This window comes from Micrasema longulum, unplaced genomic scaffold, assembly GCF_059751315.1.
Source record: "Micrasema longulum isolate JH-2025_06_02 unplaced genomic scaffold, ASM5975131v1 h1tg000115l, whole genome shotgun sequence".
Lineage (NCBI taxonomy): Eukaryota > Metazoa > Arthropoda > Insecta > Trichoptera > Brachycentridae > Micrasema > Micrasema longulum.
The window spans coordinates 269036-287393 of NW_028277321.1; the positions used below are offsets into that span (position 1 = coordinate 269036).

An 18358-nucleotide genomic window follows, 5' to 3' on the forward strand; every position below is an offset into this window, starting at 1 on the left:
CACACACACACATACATACATATGCATACATACACACACACACATATATACATGCATGTACATATACACATAAGTTTTTACATTATTATAGAGATACATGAGAAAAAAAATAGTAAATAATGAACAATATTAAGTAATTTTATACGTATTAACTTATAACCTTTCGAATACTTAACCTATATTAATATAAAGACAGACGAAATATATCAACTTCACCATACTCGTTACCTAGCCGCTGGCCGCTGGTCGGTGTAGTCCAGGTATTGATGAATTATAATAATAATTGTGACTGCCAGGAGATTAAAAAAATAACGTTAGCTGCCGAGTATTTCGAACAGGTACTTTTATGCTGATAACACTACCGTCAAACGTGACAATTCTGCCCAGTTTCAACAAACTTTTACAATACCATTTTTTTTTGTACAGGACTACTCCTATCCATTTTATTGAATAGTAATAGAGGAAGGGTAGCATATTTGGAATACTGAAGGTAATTTGGAATAGACAGGTTTTGGACATTACTAATAGCGCCATCTCTGTTTTTTTTTTACAAAACGGATGTCACATGGCTATCAATGCAACGGTTAAAAAAGTGGGCCGCCATTTTGACATTTCTGTTGACAGTGCCAATAAGTACGAAACGTCTTTTTCGAAAATAAATTTGGTAAGTCTTTTATCTATCTTCATCATGTAATATGCTAAGCAAAATCTAACAATTTATTGTTTATAATAATCAATGTTTATGTTTGTTTGTGGTTTAGGGTCGATTTTTGTATTATTTAAAAAAATATATGATTTAAGCTAATTTTTAGGTTAGGTTACGTTGTTGCTAATTTGGAATACCCAGTGTGAATATAATTTGGAATATTCCAAATTATATTCACTATATTTTGACACCTACTTATCTATTATTATTTTTTATTTTAGAAATGTCTGCTGTTAAATATAAGAAGAGAAAAAGATGGGAGAAGGATGAAATGATTGCCGCTATTTGTGCCGTTAAAGAAAAAAGAATGGGATACTTGAAGGCAGCTAAACACTTTAAAGTTCCTAGAACTACTTTATTTCGATTTGTGAACGAAAAAGACGCGCCAATTGCATCAGTGATTAATAAGACCATTGGTCGAAAGCCAGTATTGGGTCCAGTCCTTGAAAAAATGTTGATCGATTACATATTGGCCATGGAAAATAAATTGTATGGGCTAACTAGAATGGATTTGCGTCGCTTAGCATATCAACTGGCCGTGAAAAATAATATCAAAAATCAATTCAAAGAAGGATTTGCGGGAAGATTTTGGTTGAAGGGATTTTTAAAACGTAATAAGGAAATTTTGTCTATAAGGCAGCCCAGTGGAACTTCTCAGGCAAGAGTGAATGGATTTACGAAAAAAAGAATGGACGAGTTTTACGACAATCTTGAACAAATACAGAATGAAAAGTCTTTCCCTGCTGCACGCATATACAATGTTGATGAGACTGGTCTTTCAATAGTCCAAAGCAAGATACCAAAAATCATTGCTCGAAAAGGAAAAAAACAAATAGGCGCCATAACTTCTGCCGAAAGAGGATCATTAATTACCGTTGTAGCTTGCATGGGAGCTGCAGGGATTTTTGTTCCACCGATGATAATCTTCCCCCGGAAGAATATGAGCGATGCTTTGATGAGAGGTGCTCCAGCTGGTTCCATAGGGAAAACTCATCCATCAGGATGGATACAGACGAATTTATTTACTCAATGGTTTCAACACTTCATTGATTATGTTAAACCAAATAGGAATCCCCTGTGCTCTTGATTCTTGACGGACATTACAGCCACACGAAAAACATTGAGCTAATAGATCTCTCCAAACAACATCATGTGACGATCCTTTCACTACCACCCCATTGCACTCATAAAATCCAGCCACTGGACCGGACCTTCATGGGTCCTTTAAAGGCTTATTACAGCGAAGAAATTCGAGTTTTCCTCAGAGAAAAAATTAGACCCGTTACACCTTATGATGTAGTTGAGCTGTTTGGAAAAGCTTATATCAAGTGTCAAACTGGAGAAATTGCTGCAAATGGATTTAAAGTTGGTGGCATATATCCCTTTAATCGCAATATTTTCAGTGACGCCGATTATATAGCTGCTGCTTCAGAATTTCTCGAACAGAGTGATAATCCCCAAAACACCCTGACTCAGACGACACCCTCGTCATCCTTGGATGCACCATTGCAGCTGGCGAATATTGATGAAGCTGAGCCGAGGCCTTCTACCTCTCAAACAGAAAGTGACTCTGTTGTTAGCCCATTTCATATTTCTCCAGTACCCACAGCAAAACAGAAAACGAGCAATAGAGGACGAAAACCAGCCAGATCCGCGATAATTTCAAGTTCCCCTTACAAAAATAATCTTCAAGAGGCACAGGAGAAAAAATTGAAGAAGGAAATAAAATCCAAAGAAAAAAGCATCAAGGTACACACAAAAAAGAAGACAACATCAAAAAAAAACAAAGGAAACCTGTGATAGAGAGTGAATCAGACTCAGATGCTGGTGGCAATGCGGGAGACGACACAGATACGTCAGAGGATACACCGTCGAGAAACGAGAGCAGAGTTCCTGATAATGAAGATTCTGTGTGTCTTTTCTGCGATGGAAAATATAGTGAAGATAAAGGAGGAGAAGAATGGGTGCAGTGCCTGATGTGTGAAATGTGGGTTCACTGTGCTTGTAGTGGATACGAAGCTAGTGTGTACATTTGTGATTTTTGCACGGAACGATAACCTTTATAAAAAAAAACATTTACTAAAATCGTATTAACTTAAATACCATTAGAAAACAATAAAGGTACCTATATCTACGACTATAGAATAATGATAAATTTAATTACGCAGTACAATAAAAAGGTGAATATAATTTGGAATACTGTATTCCAAATTACCTGCACCTCAAGTCAATTTACACTTTTGGACCTTTTTTGATTTATTTTAATTTTATGATGGAAATAATTTTTTGTTCGTTTTGATTGTTTTCTTGAATAAAGATACATAACTTTCTACCAATTCAAGAGTTTTTCTGTGGCCAAAAATGGCTTATTTTTTTAAATAAAAAAATCAAACAAACTGGTATTCCAAATATGCTACCCTTCCTCTACTAATTATTCTGAGCATTTTACACGTACAAAACGTTTGCTTTTCTTTTATTTATGCAATTTTAGAAGACAAAACATGCTGGGCAAAATTATCTCCACTTGTTGACAATTTTGCCCACTTGGTAATGAACTGCTATTTTTGGTTTTATCATCCTTATCATACGGTATATTACTACTTTTTGGGCGAAAAAAACTGTTTATGTTTAAACAATAGCATCATTGAGGCATCATCATTATAAAATTAATGAAAAAACCCAGTGGGCAAAATTGTCAACTATTTCCTCAATTTTTCTATACAATGTGAATTTGTGGGCCAGGGTTGGCACATAATTGGATTTTTGACAAAACCAAAGGAGTTTATTTCTAATCCTTTTAATTTTTTCGTGTTTGACTATGCATAAGCCATTTTTTTTACAAACCATTTCAGTTCTGATGCGATTTTTGTAATTAAGGGAGCTTGCCCCCAAAACGATTTTTCTTTAAATGTGTATGTAGAAAAAAAACGATCTTTATTGTTTTTATACAGCAGTGCATTATTTGCTAGATTACCTAAACTTTGAAATTGTATTTTATGTACAGAATTCATAATATTTTGTATGTTTTATTTTCTTCTTTACACTGTTAAAAATATTTATCCAAAAAACATTTAAAATAAAAAATAAGTCTTCATTAGTTCACAAAAAGCTGGAAAATTTAATAAATAAAACTTTCTAAAATGTGGTCGGATATTCTTACATTTTTTTTAATGGTTTAAATTACCTTTAAATGGTAAAAATTTAAATTGATTTTTGTGTAACAATTTTTAATTTACTCACAGAAAATGACTCAATCTTGCAGTTTTCAAGATTTACATTGAATTTATGAAAACCTTGACGCAAGATTACAGGTTCAGGTAAAGATTTCACTGTGTTCCAATTAAATACATCAGCCAAATCCTCAACTTGAGATCACACAAAGTTCCATTACGTTTGCGTCTTACAGATGACATAACAATATTAAAATTGTGGTAGTTGATGCGCTGATAACTTAACCGACATAATATTTGTCATTTTGCGTATCAACAGTGTTAAACTTTACTAAAACGAAAGCGACGTCTTCACCGTTATTAATTTCAAGCTGATCAGACACGGTTTTTTCGTTTTCCTCGGCCGAAGATTCGGAGGCACGTTGTTCATATTCGTCGTAACGACTTATGATGAATGTCTCGAAATCTGTTGATTCATCAACTGAGTAGGCATCAAAGTCTGTTGTTTCCGTGTCGCTATGTCATTTTTTTCAATGTTCTCCTCTATAAGGTGTAGATATCTTTTGATCCTGATGGCAGAGAAAAATCGGATGGATTGTTTACCAATTGCTGTGTGGTATAAAAAGTTTGAATGAACAGAATAATTGGCTTGTCATTTTCAGCGTGTATTTGAGTTGAAACCCCCATCAGATTTTTAAATCTTATTTGTTAAATCTTTGGCAAAAAATCTGATCTACACAAACTCCGCAACACCAAAAGTTTTGACAATATTTGTAGATATACTCAAACAGACCTTCAAGTTCAACTTCAAATTTAAAGTGATCAACTGAAGCTGGCGGTAAACTAGATATTTAGTTTTGCCATGGAACTATCAAAATATACTTACCAAATGTAATTTTTATGATACCAGTAACTTTTCTCACTTTAAAACTTGATTTTGTTAAGGATTTCCGCAGTGGGCAAAATTGTCATGGCTGAGCAAAATTATCGTGTTTGACGGTAGTTAATTAATCTCTTTCTTCTTTCTTCACTTTGGTTGTTTCTATAAAAGTAGCAAAAACATTTACCGTTTCCCAAATTAAGCTGTTTCGTGAAGACGATCAAAAAATTGAAACAAAAAATACGATTTATTTAAATATCTAACCGTTCTGAGGTTGCCACTTTTTTCATAAATGCCTTTAAAAAATATGAGAGAGAAATAACTATAGTCCTTAAAATAAGGCTTGGTTAAAGTGACAGCTGTCAAACTAATGATGGGAAATTGCTGATCACTGATCAAATCGATTATATTAGTTTTTTCATGCAATCATGAAACTCTGTTTCCGAAAATTGATATAAAAACGCAAAAACAAGCATATTATAGTGTGTTTAACACAATTATTCACAAAAAAATGAGACATTTATACTTTTTTCATGAACAACATCAAATGAATAATTTTTTTATTCGATCAATTTACATTGATCAATTTGTCCGATCTCTAACATTTTTTGAAAAATGATGTAACCTTGTAAGAACGTCGTTAATAATTAGGTTTGTTTTAGTTTTAAAGCTGACTTTATATATTTATGTTGATTTATGTGTCAAGAATTGTATTAAAAAATTAATTAACACGCCAGATACAAATGATTTTTCGTGTGTCAATATAAATAACTCGTTAGACGTTACTACAAAGTTATGTCGTCACTTTTGCTGACAACTGTCATTATAATCAAACTATATTTAAAGGACTATAAAATTTGATGTTGAATTAAATTCTGACATAACTGTCAGTTTGGAAAACGAACGCCCTGATGCAAAAATAACGTGGATAGATGCACTCCTACTTCACTCATTGTGAGATAGCAAATTCCTGTTTTACGCTTTTTGAGATCGCAAACCTGGCTGCGGAATATAAAAAAGCGCGGTACAGAAATACTTTCGCTGCAGAAATCGCCAACGTCGCATAGCATACGATTTGACCTTAGAATTAAGAATAGTCCAGAAACCGAATACGCACATCAAACAGAAGGCGACCCAACCACTCATAAATGAGTAGGTTTACGTTTTGACCCATTAGTTTCTTTGTAGACGTCGCTCAGTACGCAACTCCTGATTTGAATTCAACTATGCCGTGTTGTGTCTTTTTAAAGTGTAGAAATACTGCTAGTATCTTAAAGAAACAGGATGGTATCATATTTCATGTGTAATTAACAAACGAATATTTAAGTGGCAAATGCATTACTTAAAAATTGAATTATTTTTTCATGTGTCAGATTGTTGATGGAACAAAATGGACATTTCGTTAGTGCTGCCAGGGTAGTATTTATTTTTACTCTACTTTGCTCATCTAATGAAAGAACTAATGAAAATTAGACCTCGGATTAAACAACGTCATGGGGAACATTTGAACGACATTATCTTAAAAACATCAAATATTATTTAACATGATATAAAAATATCCATTTTATATTAAAAAAAATGATTTATATTTTAAGTTCAAAGTTCATAAATTCAATTTCTCTTTAAATGACCTTAACTTATCTACTCTGTTGTGTCAATCAATGTTTCCGCGTGCACAATAAAATTTTAGAGAAATTAACATATTGCTTTTTTTTACCTTACATTTGTGTTATGATTTTTTTTCCCCATCAAGCAACATTACACGGCGACATCACAAATGCGGGCGGTGAAAGTAGGGCATAGTGGGGAAATTATCGGACACAGTCCGATGTATTCAAATATGATTCTACGCTCCTTCTGGACGCAAACTTCTCTCTTAACTTTTACACAAAGAATTATATCTTAATTGTAATAATAAAAATACGTATACAGTTTTATTCCACTTTTATTTATAAATTTTTATCAGTGACTGGGTTTCGTCGTGACCGACATCGTCAGACTGGTGACTGATGACGTCACTTCAAATAATACCTAAGTGCATGAAGCAGAAATAATAAGACATTTTGTCATACCAATAGGACAAGTAATGTCCGAAAAGGCTTTAAATGTTGACAACAAAGAAATTAAAAAGGTTAGATTAGGTCACACATCAAATACTTCTTGTTTGTATGAATTATGGTTTAATTAAATATGCATGAATGTCATCTGATTCCTATATTTATTTGTAGGGGAAAACGTCTAAGAAAAGGACATCTCTAAACTGCCACTTCGAGTCATTTAAAATCCTGAAGTCTGATTCTGATTTTTGATCAAATCGTAGACTGTGCGTTGACTCCACAAGACACCGAAAGAAGAAGCATTTTAGTATAGGGGATTTTAGAGCTGTCCATTAATGGAAATTTTGGCGTAATCTCTCCATAATCTATTTACTATGCACTGGGTATCGCAATTCCGTCTAACTTCTTGATTCTGGATTCTGCCTCTTTGGGGTTTCCCTGCGATTGCCTTTAGTACTTTCATCTGTGACGTTCTGAGCAGTTATTTGGTTTTTCTATTTAGTTTTTCGTATTTTTCATTTTCTCTCTATCTATCCTCGCCTCTGTTGTATACACCATGATCGGTCTGACACACGTTTTGTATATCCGAATTATGTTTCCAATAATCATGTGGTCATTGTACTATACATCATTTCTTAGGCATCCAGATGTTTACTAACTGAGATGGAAATGTTCTCATCATGACTATGGCAGCATCATCTGCACGGCATGTGATGTTAATGACCTTATCTCCCTTAGTAGAATCACTACTTTTTTATTCTTAAAAGCGTTTTTTTGTATATTTATTCTGCTTGTGTAAGAAAAGGTTTTTGGCGTATATATTGTTGTGCTATATTTAGTTATAAAGGTGCTAAACTTGCTTTGTTTCTTTGTTGTTCTCAATATGCTTTATTTTTTAAATGTCAATATTATTTATGTTCTGAATGGAGTTGTTGTAACTCCTGGGAATGTAATTCAATGTATTATATTTGTAAAATACTTTGTGTTATACGATTTTTAAATAAAAATATATTGATGTTTTTTTAGATTCCTAGGTTGAGTTCTACGTCGTTTAATTTGGCCAATGAGCGCTTTCACCTTAGCCGGCATCTTCAGGATTGCTAAATTGTTTACAACTTTTGTACTTAGCTTGCTTAGGGGAAAGCGTCAGTCAAATTAAACAAAGTAAAACATTATTATTATTTTAAAGGCAATCATTGCCATTAAAATGAATAAATAATAATATGACTCATAAAATTAATATCAATTTGGAGAGAATAAAAAAAATTGTAAAAATATGTATTTATATTATTCAACATAGAAAATTACAAACTTGATACTTCAAATTTAAATTTTAAATTAATTATGATAACTAAACAATCAAGTATTCATTATTTTGAAAAAAGAAACCTTCTTCTTCTTTTTCACATCCGCTCCTAAGTGGAGCGTGTAAACACCACTAATTGCCTCCAGGAGACCCCGTCGCCAGCCAGCATTTACGCCTCTTTCCACGTCAATTCAGCGCCCCTTAGTTCACCTAATAAAGTCGAAAGATCGTCATCGACGACCTTCCAGTACGGTGTGAGCCCGCAGATTTAAAGAAGAGGCAATGGCGATCTTTCAACTTTATTCGGCGGAACTGAGGGGCGCTGGATTGACGTGGTAAGAGGCGAGAGTGCTGGCTAGCGATAGGGTCTCCTGGAGGCAACTGGCGATGTCCACATGCTCCACTTAGGAGCGGATGTGGAAAAGAGAAGAATTTCACATCAATGTGAATTAATGAATACTGAAATTAATCACATCTTTTGGAAAAGTATTCACAGTCGGAGCAGGAAAACATTTTTTCGCCAGTATGAGTCAATGAGTCAGTATGAGTCATGGGAGTTTTTAAAGTATCTCTACGTAAACATGTATACTGGCACTCTAAGCATGAGAATGGTTTCAGTTTCAGTGCTGCAAAACAGCGTTTATTTAATATTATTTAAATAATTTTTACAATTTTTTACCCACTAAACCCAGTCTAAAGAATTTTCGATAGGACACATTTTTTTATCACAGGTTTTTTATTAACTGTTGTTTTATTTATATTATACATATTTATTTATTACCATTTAACAAGTATTTAGAAGATTTTCAGACACTATAAAGTATTTAGAAGATGTTTCTTCACTTCTTTTTTTTCAATTGAAGATCCTTCATGTTAACACGTCATTCATGATGGTTTGTGTTTCTCACAAGTATGAGAAAGAACGTGAAATTTTAGTTCACTTTTAAGTAAACATTTATATTGGCACTCTGAGCATGAGAATGGTTTTTCACCCGTATGAGTTAACATGTGCCGATTTAAATGACTTCCACGGGAGCATTTATATGGGCACTCTGGGCATGAGAATGGTTTCTCACCAGTATGATTAAACATGTGTGATTTTAAATAAATTTTCTTTGAACATTTATATTGGCACTGTGAGCATGAGAATAGTTTTTCACCAGTATGAGTTAATATGTGTTGTTTTAAATGACTTCCACGCGAGCATTTATATTGGCACTCTGAGCATGATAATGGTTTCTCTCCAGTATGAGTTGACATGTGTCTTTTTAAATCATTTTTATTTGAACATTTATACTGACACTCTAAGCATGAGAATGGTTTCTCACCAATATGAGTAAACATGTGCAATTTCAATTGTTGTTTTAATAAACATTTATACTGGCACTCTGAGCATGAGAATGGTTTCTCACCGGTATGAGTTGACATGTGTCTTTTCAAATTATTTTTATCTGTACATTTATACTGACACTCTGAGCATGAGAATGGCTTCTCACCTGTATGATGGCTCATTTTGTGAGTTTTTAAAGTATCTCTACGTGAGCATTTATAGTGGCATTCTGAACATGAGAATGGCTTCTCAGCAGTATGAGTGAGCATGTGTGATTTTAAGCTTCTTCTCATTGAACATTTATACTGGCACTCTGAGCATGAGAATAGTTTTTCACCAGTACGAGTCAACTTGTGAGTTTTTAAACTGTTAAAATCCTTTTGTCTCGCTTGTAAACCTGAAACAACAATAATAACATATGAACTAGTCTTCCAAGAGTACTACTGGCTAATTAATACTATAAAGACTTTTCCAACCAGCAGACAAGAAGTGGAGTCAATTTCAGGCTTCCTGTGGTAAGACAGTCTTTTACTCGAAATTGCTTCATGATGCATGAATGACGACTTTGAATTGTTGGAAATGAAAACATTTTTTTTTATTACATTATTATTTTAAGCAAATCAACAGGCTTATGCAAGTCCTACTAGATTGGCATTCACACATAATTCCGATATTCCGAATGAATTCGTCCATTTGTCGTCTATTTGTTCCTAATACTTATCTTTGACAAAGGCATCACAGGTTGTTCTGCCTACCACGATGCAGAGCCAACCTGCCAATGGTTATGCCGGTAGGGAGAGCAATCGTGTTATTCAATCGTATCGCCTCGGATGTCGATATATTTCATGACAGTGGAATTTCTCTAAGGAGGGCAATTTCCAAATTGTAATATGTAAGTCCATTTTACATGATTTTTTTTTCTCTTTTTTATTAAATAAATCTGATATGTTTATTTTGTAATGTGTTGATAATTAATTGAATACTCTGTAATGTTTTCAATGCAACTAAAAATAAATAAATGTAAATGAAATGATATATAATACATTGAATGAACTTATTTACACAAATTATTTAAATGTACAATAGGTATATTCATTGCATGATCTAGGCAGACATGGCAAGTGTGCCATCTAAAGTCGGGAGTAATAAACAATTCCGATATTATGCTTCTCTAGGTAACACGGCGGCCTCCGTGGTGTAGTGGCCAAGACGCTTGACTCACGCACGGAAGGTTCCGGGTTCGATTCCCGGTGAGAACACAAAAAAAAGTGATTTTTCTCAAGCCTGGTTGTTCTGTAATGTAATTCACCACTGTAATTGGGCCTCCTGGCCTGTTGTGGTGCAAAAAAAATGAAATGAAATGAAAGGTTCCGGGTTCGATTCCCGGTAAGAACACAAAAATCTAATGTGATTTTTCTCAAGCCTGGGTATTCTGAGATGTAATTCACCACTGTAATTGGGTCTCCTGGCTTCGTGTTGTGGTGAAAAAAAACAAAAAATATATAAAAAATGGCACATGCATGAATGACCGCATACGAGCATGAAACAGAAAGCAACTCAACTACTCTGAAAAGAGTAGTTTTACGTTTTGACCCATGAGTTACTTTGTAGACGTCGCTCAGAACACAACTCCAAATTCGAATTTAACCATGCCGTGTTTTGTTATTTTAAAGTTCAAGAGTGCAACGGGATGCAAGCACATTTCATGTGTACCTAATTATCAAATGAATGTGTTTGTCACAAATCAAAAGTATAATACTTTAATAAAATTAAATATCAATACAATAATATTATGTGTTTATGTATGAATGCATTTTAACAGGAAGAAAAAAGTGCTTATAAGCATTTAGTAAAATAAAAAATTCACTCAAAAATGGTAAATAAAAAATGTAGTAATACAAACACGTCAAATAATTAGTTCCTTAGATTACAGCCATCACCAAATAATTCATTGAAGTAATGTAATTTGGCATGCATAAGTTATTCGTGCTACGATTACAAAATAAAATAACATAAACATATTTTTTTAAATTAAAAGTTAAACAAATAAATATTATTTTTTACGAAAATGTTGTGAAAATTGAAGAAAGAGTGAGAATGGTTTAGATTGCTGAATAAATAAATATAACTTCATTTAGTATGTAAAAATACTGTACACTACCTACAATAGAATATATTTTTATTTAAATTAAAGATCAATATCTCGAGTTTTTCTTTTTTGGAAAATATGTCTATAGCATTTAAGTTTGTAAGTGAAAATTCTTGATGGAAGTTCATTGTAATTTATTATATAAATAAAACACCAGTGATACTTTAATCCACAAATTTGGAATATCCAGTGAACGGTTTCATCGCTTTCGCGACATCTTCGAGACTGGGCTTTTTTACTAAAATTTAATTCTAATAAAAGCGGTATTATATTGTACTTCGGATTTATCTCAAATGATGTAAAACGAAAAACCGTCAAAATTAAAAACGGCCAAAATTTAAATATGCGTGAATTTAAAGTCGCTAGTAATACTGAATAAACGTAGTGCTAACCAAAGACGTACGAACCGCTTGAAAGCGTGCCAACGACTAGCGACTGATTGTCGTCCGGTGCTATTTATTCCTTACGCGGAACAATGCCACGAGATACCTATAGATGTGAGGCGCAAAACTATTTGTCTCCAGTTCGAATTTATGTGTGACTAGCAAAACTTACTCACACTATGACAAATTTGACGTCACTGGGAAAAATTATACTAATACCCGTGTACAGAGACAAAACTTAACGTGAAGAAAGTACATTCTAATCTCATATGCAAAGAATAACCCAAAGGTGACGACAACAGAATGTACTTTCATCAACTTAAGTTTTGTCTCCGCATACGGGTATAATAGTGCGGCTCTCGGAAACATCGGTTCAGTTGGCCTCATGTTTACGTATGTGTCATCTCGCGTATTCGAAATTAAGCCTTAGTTAGTAGCAGTAAAGATGTATTTAGCTCGTTTCAAAAACTGTAATTACGTATTTCGTGTTATTTTATCCTATGTTCGTTATTTTCAAGCAAAACTAGAGCATAGCGTTAACTAAAATAATTATGTTTTTACTTGCGGCACTTAGCACGTTTTTATAATGTGATGTTGATCTTTAAGTCTACTATGCGTAAATGTTAAGTAGGTAAATAACGCAGTACGGACCATGTTTGTAGGCATTTTTATATTGGTTGCTAGTTTTTTATCTTTATATTTATTTATTTAACTTTTTGTACATAATGTTATTTGTACATTGGCGGGCTTATTGCCAAATGGCAATTTCTTCCAACCAACCAATAAAATAAACGTTTTATTTTTATAATGTGTTGATATAATGCGAATTACAATACATATTAGGTACTGGTGAAAAGCAATAATTTCTTAGTGAGGCTCGGCCTCACTTGCTTCATAGGCTTTTCGCCCCCGCCTGTCACATCCGAAACCACGATGATCAGTATGAGCAAGAAGACATATTGGCACATTAAAATATTTTTTTAGAACGAATGAAATTTACTAAAATTATATATTTAAAACAAACAAATGGTTGCTTACTTCTGCAGGGGAGAAACGAGGGGGGAGGGGGGAGCCTGATACACGGTCGACAGCGCAGCCGCGCCCCCCTTGCTTCTCCACTGCAGAAGTAAGCAACCATTTGTTTTTTTAAATATTTTATTTAAAAAAAATATATTAATTCTAAATATTTTTTTAGTATGCTAATATGTTTTTTGCCCAAACTGATCATAGTGGTTTCGGATATGACAGGGTTTAAAGAACACCCTGTATACGCCCAATGGGCATTTTTAAAGATATATTTAGGTATGCATAGAAAATTATTATTAAAAAGTAGAAATACCCGATGGTATATAGTAGACTTTGTGGGAGTGGAAGCGGGAGAGAGGTATTTATAATTGAATTTGATTCAGTGATCGTTTGAAAGAAGACAACTTGTTATCAAAGAAATCAACACTGGATTGTTTGTTGGCAGACCTGAGAATTCTGGGCATAGGGGAATGAAAACCATAGTTAGTTCTATGGTTATCGGTATGAAAGAGTAAGTTTAGTCTGAGGTTTCTAGTTGGGATATTTAATTTTATTGAGCTTGGTAGTTCAGGCGCATCAAAGAGTGAGTTGAGAATTTTAAATAGGACTAAAAGGTGTGAAATTGCAGTAAAAGATAACTGAATTTATACGAGAGGGTTATAAAATGTATTCTTACTGCCGAGAAAATAAAACAGGTGGTGGAATAATACTTTACGTAAAAAATGTTATAAATTTCAAGAAAAAAATGAAAAATATTGGAGACGCGTGCGAAGGTTTTATGGAATAGAAACGCGGAAAAAACTTATTCTCAATTTACCGACCGACAAATATAATAAGATTGTGTTTATCAATAAAATGGAATACATACTTGTGGACATCTTCGGGAAAGATTATATCCTATTGATGGGCGATATGATTTCAATATCAACCTCTTGAACCATAATAATGAAACGGTTCTAAGATATGAAAACATGATGGCTTCACTTGGATTGCTGGATAAGATGTATTGCGACGTAACAGGGAAGCAGTTGTACGGCAGAGGACAGTCAGCTCGTGCCTGGACCATGTTTATACTCGCGACAGAGAGATTGTTTTACTTACTTGAGGCGATTTCATTTCTACGAGAGGAATCCAAACAATCTTGTTTGATGTCAGGATAATGAATGTCCATCTCCGTGAACATAATTATATCACTGGTTATCCTAGGCGGGTCAGTACTGGTCCCCGGTTCAGCCTTCACGGTAGCCACATCTGGCTCCTCACTTCCGCGGGAACATGGCGCCCCTTCCCCAGTACGGAGAATATCTCCTTCTACATCGCCAGTCCCCGGTTCAGCCTTAATAGTCACCGGAGCTATATCCATTGTTTTGCCTTCGAGAAATACAAAGTAAATATATGTACAATCTGAAAGTATAAATATTTTTTTTTTATAGACATAAACGGCAAATCTGCCTTTTACAAACATTTATGATATTAACATATTTGGCTTAATATTTTTTTTAAAACATGAATTTCCTTATACCCAAGATTTATAAAAAAAAATTAAACCAAAAATTATACAAGATTTATATTAAAAAAATTAACCTAAAAATTATACAGCATATTCAGTAGAAAGTTTAAATAATAAAACATTCTACAGTAAAACAAAAAGAAAATCATAAGTAATGTTCCACACAGCTAGGCAAAGTGAATAAAAAACTGTACATATATATATTATAAAATACAAGAATAAATAAATATAATTACCATTCACCATCTTTGAAAAAGTTCAAAAGGTTTGTTATATAGGAACAATACCCTACACTAAATGTATCCGATACGTGGGAATAACTATTGCCGAGTTCATGAAGTATGTTTAATACGGCATTACAAGTATACACTGTCCGTGAATTGTTGATACAAAACGGTGGCACCTGTCTAGTCATTCTTCCAGGGGCGTAAGTATAGCCTGTGAGCTCGCCAATACATGACAGATGACATTAACATAACCATAGAAAAACATAGCAGTTGAGCTCTCAGAAGTAAAGCAACGTGAATGCAGCAATGCTTGAACTACATGTCAATAATATTCTAATAATAAATAATATTATTTGGCCATACGGAACTTTAAAGCACACCTTGGTTTAATTACTAATAGTATTTTATTGGTTAGGTAGGTGTATTTAAAAAAAATGTTGCGTACCTGAAAAAAGCACAAATAATTATGTTTTTGTAAATGATGTCAGTAGCGACACTCAGAGAGTGGCTTTGTGACGTTTTGACATTTTTTATAAGAAATTCATGGCGCAGCCGAAATACTGTTATAAAAACTAGGATGTTTTTGTTGATTGACGTTAGCAGGCGCTACCCAGGGGCGACTTTGTGACGTGAGAAATTATTTAAAAAAAGAGATTCATGGCGTAGCCGAAATATTGTAATTAAAACGAGGATGTTTTTGTTGATTGACGTTAGCAGGCGCTACCCAGGGGCGACTTTGTGACGTGAGAAATTATTTAAAAAAAGAGATTTATGGCGTAGCCGAAATATTGTTATTAAAACGAGGATGTTTTTGTTGATTGACGTTAGCAGGCGCTACCCAGGGGCGATGAAATTATTAATTTAAATATTTTTTTTCATTTTACATAGCGTAGCCGAGATAAGAAATTGCGTGGTGTTACGAAATTTAACCGTGTAGGTAGCCGCCTAGTTACAATATTATTTTTGTATTTGTATAACTCCTGTTTTATAATGTTTATGTATTTATCGCTATAAGAGTTAAACTAAAGATAGTTTTTACTTTTAATCGCTATCCGTTTTTTAAATTATGTTTGTAACACTCAGTAATATTTATTTTTCAAGTATTCAATGTTATTTTTGCATTTTAATTAATATTGTTAATATAAAGCGTATTTTTATTTATTCGAATTTACTAGACTGTTTTTATTACAAAAAATAAAAATGCATATTTCTCTATGTATTTTTCTGTTATAAACAATCTATTAAAATAATACACATCAAATTTCCATTGTCTGTTGATTTTATTTGCAATCTTCTTTTTTTTCGATGGTTAAAACTCTAGGAAATTCAAAGACAATAAAAATTTTACTGTCATATATTGGCGAGCTCACACGCTATACATAGCCCCTTCCAGGCAACCTGAAGTTGATGAGAGATATCAAGTAAAATATCATGCAAAAACGTCGGGATTCTAGTTCTCCGTACATACGCTAGGTTACAACACGTCTTTAAGTTATGGAGCGCAAGGACGTGAACGTTCAGAATTGGGTTAATAACTTTGGTCCTTCTGACATTATTACCACACGCGAAAAAAAGCCATATATATTGTTCTACTTTACATACTGGAATTGTTACTTACGTTTGTATGTAAAAACATAGTTTTATCGACGAATTCTATTGTAATTTATGTATTTTGTATTGTCGATATACGGACGCGTAAAGCTCAGCGCTCGACAGGAAAACTACAGATAATACCAGAGATAATGTAGAACTATGGATAATACTACATATAGATGTTGCGTTTTGCGTTGGGTCAGGTTGGGTAGAAAAACCATAGAATAAAAAAATAAGACCGGACCTACCTGATGGTCTAAGCATAATTTATAACACCCATATATTTTTGTATTTATTTAACAAACCGTTCAGTTCGAAAAAATTAGAAGTACATGGACATAATGAATTTTACGATTTTATACAAAATTAAAAACAAAGATTAATAGATTAAAAAATAAATATTATCACTATACTATGAAGAGAGGAGAGGGGATGGGAAGGAAAAACATCCGCCACAGTATAGCGTCTGTCTTCCTCATGAGTTATATCTTCGTGCTCTCTCTCATACAGATGTATTGCTGAATTATCTGACATTCATTCTTCACGTAGCAAGAATAAATATTTTTTGTATTAACATCCAACATAATTATACAAATTCCACTTTCTAAATCACGCGTAAAAATGTCCAATTTATGATTACAAAAATACGAATTCATCATTTAAAAAAATAAGAGAGATACATCACGTCTTGTGTCCTATTTCGTTTATTTTTTTTGCACCACAACAGGCCAAGAGACCCAATTACAGTGGTGAATTACATTACAGAACAACCAGGCTTGAGAAAAATCACATTTTTAATTTTTGTGTTCTCACCAAGAATCGAACCCGGAACGATTCTTGCGGAGTCACTAAGAGATAAGTTTTAAGAGATTGACGTATAAATTCATAATTCTTTGTTAGGAAACTGTATACACTCATACATCAACATACCAATAGTAAATATCAATTCGAGCATTATCAACAACTTAGTTAAACACAAGCAGTATAAAAATGGTTACTATAAAATTATTGAATAATTAAAAGTCGAAACAATATATCAAGGAATTGCTCTTTTTCGGTATTAAATTGTAAATTTGATTTGTTTAGTATGAATAGTTGACGTTAACAGGAGATTATATGAATCCCATGTGAAAAAAAAAACTTTGATTGAAGTGATACTTTGTAAGTAATGAGTAAAGTTTGATTAATTGGGAGGGGAGCAAGGACTTTTGGCGGCAGTTTGCACGATAACCTTCAAGTATTAATACTTTTAAGTAATAAAAAAATATGTTTGGGTTTTTTCAAATAGAAATCAAACAAATAAAAGTAAGTTTTTTGTGTTTTTTTCAAAAATATTTTTTATTTCCTTTTATAATTATTATAAAAAAAATACCATATTATCTTTTACAGAATATTTTATTTTTCTTTCTTATGTTACACAAAAATATTTTAACTGTCCTTTATGTATAGGAGCAAAAATTCATTAAATTTTTCTTGTATACCCACGAACAGGCCATGCCTTTGTGGGATTTTTGTTTACTGTTTTTCTATTAATATGTATTTCATTGCTATGTAATTATGCTTAATTTTTTAATTCTCTGTTTTATTATAATGTTAATTGTAAAAAAACCAAAAATTAAAATAAAAAATAAATTAAATAAAAAATAAAATAAGTAATGTCACAAGTAAAAGAAATTAGATTAAAAAAATGTGTATTCTCGGTGCTACTGAAAATTGTAAGTAGTAAATGATTTTTATCTTAATATAAATGAAAAAAATAATATTTTTTGATGTTTGAAGCTCTTACTTCGTGGAACATTATTATTTAATATATTAAAATAAAATCACTTTGTTTTAATGTACCACTTGTATTTTTATAATTTGACAACCATCTAGCTTCGGCAATACTATGCTTCTTCAGGGTTAATTACAAACTAACATATGGAAAATAATTCACAGTGAGGGTAGAGTGGGCGTGGCTGCGGAAGTAGAGAGGAGAGGGGGTTTGTGTATGGGTTTAGGGAGGGGGAACATATTAAATA

The 18358-nt window shown here is 33.0% G+C and overlaps 1 long non-coding RNA gene across 1 annotated transcript; it reads right to left on the bottom strand.

The window, feature by feature from the left end:
• Positions 1-8736: 8736 nt before the first annotated feature.
• LOC148284490 (uncharacterized) lies at positions 8737-16473 on the bottom strand. The gene is made up of 3 exons (XR_015824724.1): positions 16363-16473; positions 14109-14378; positions 8737-9846 (listed from the first exon to the last, which is right to left on the bottom strand). It is a non-coding gene; the product is annotated as an uncharacterized LOC148284490 (long non-coding RNA).
• Between the last annotated feature and the right edge of the window lie 1885 nt (positions 16474-18358).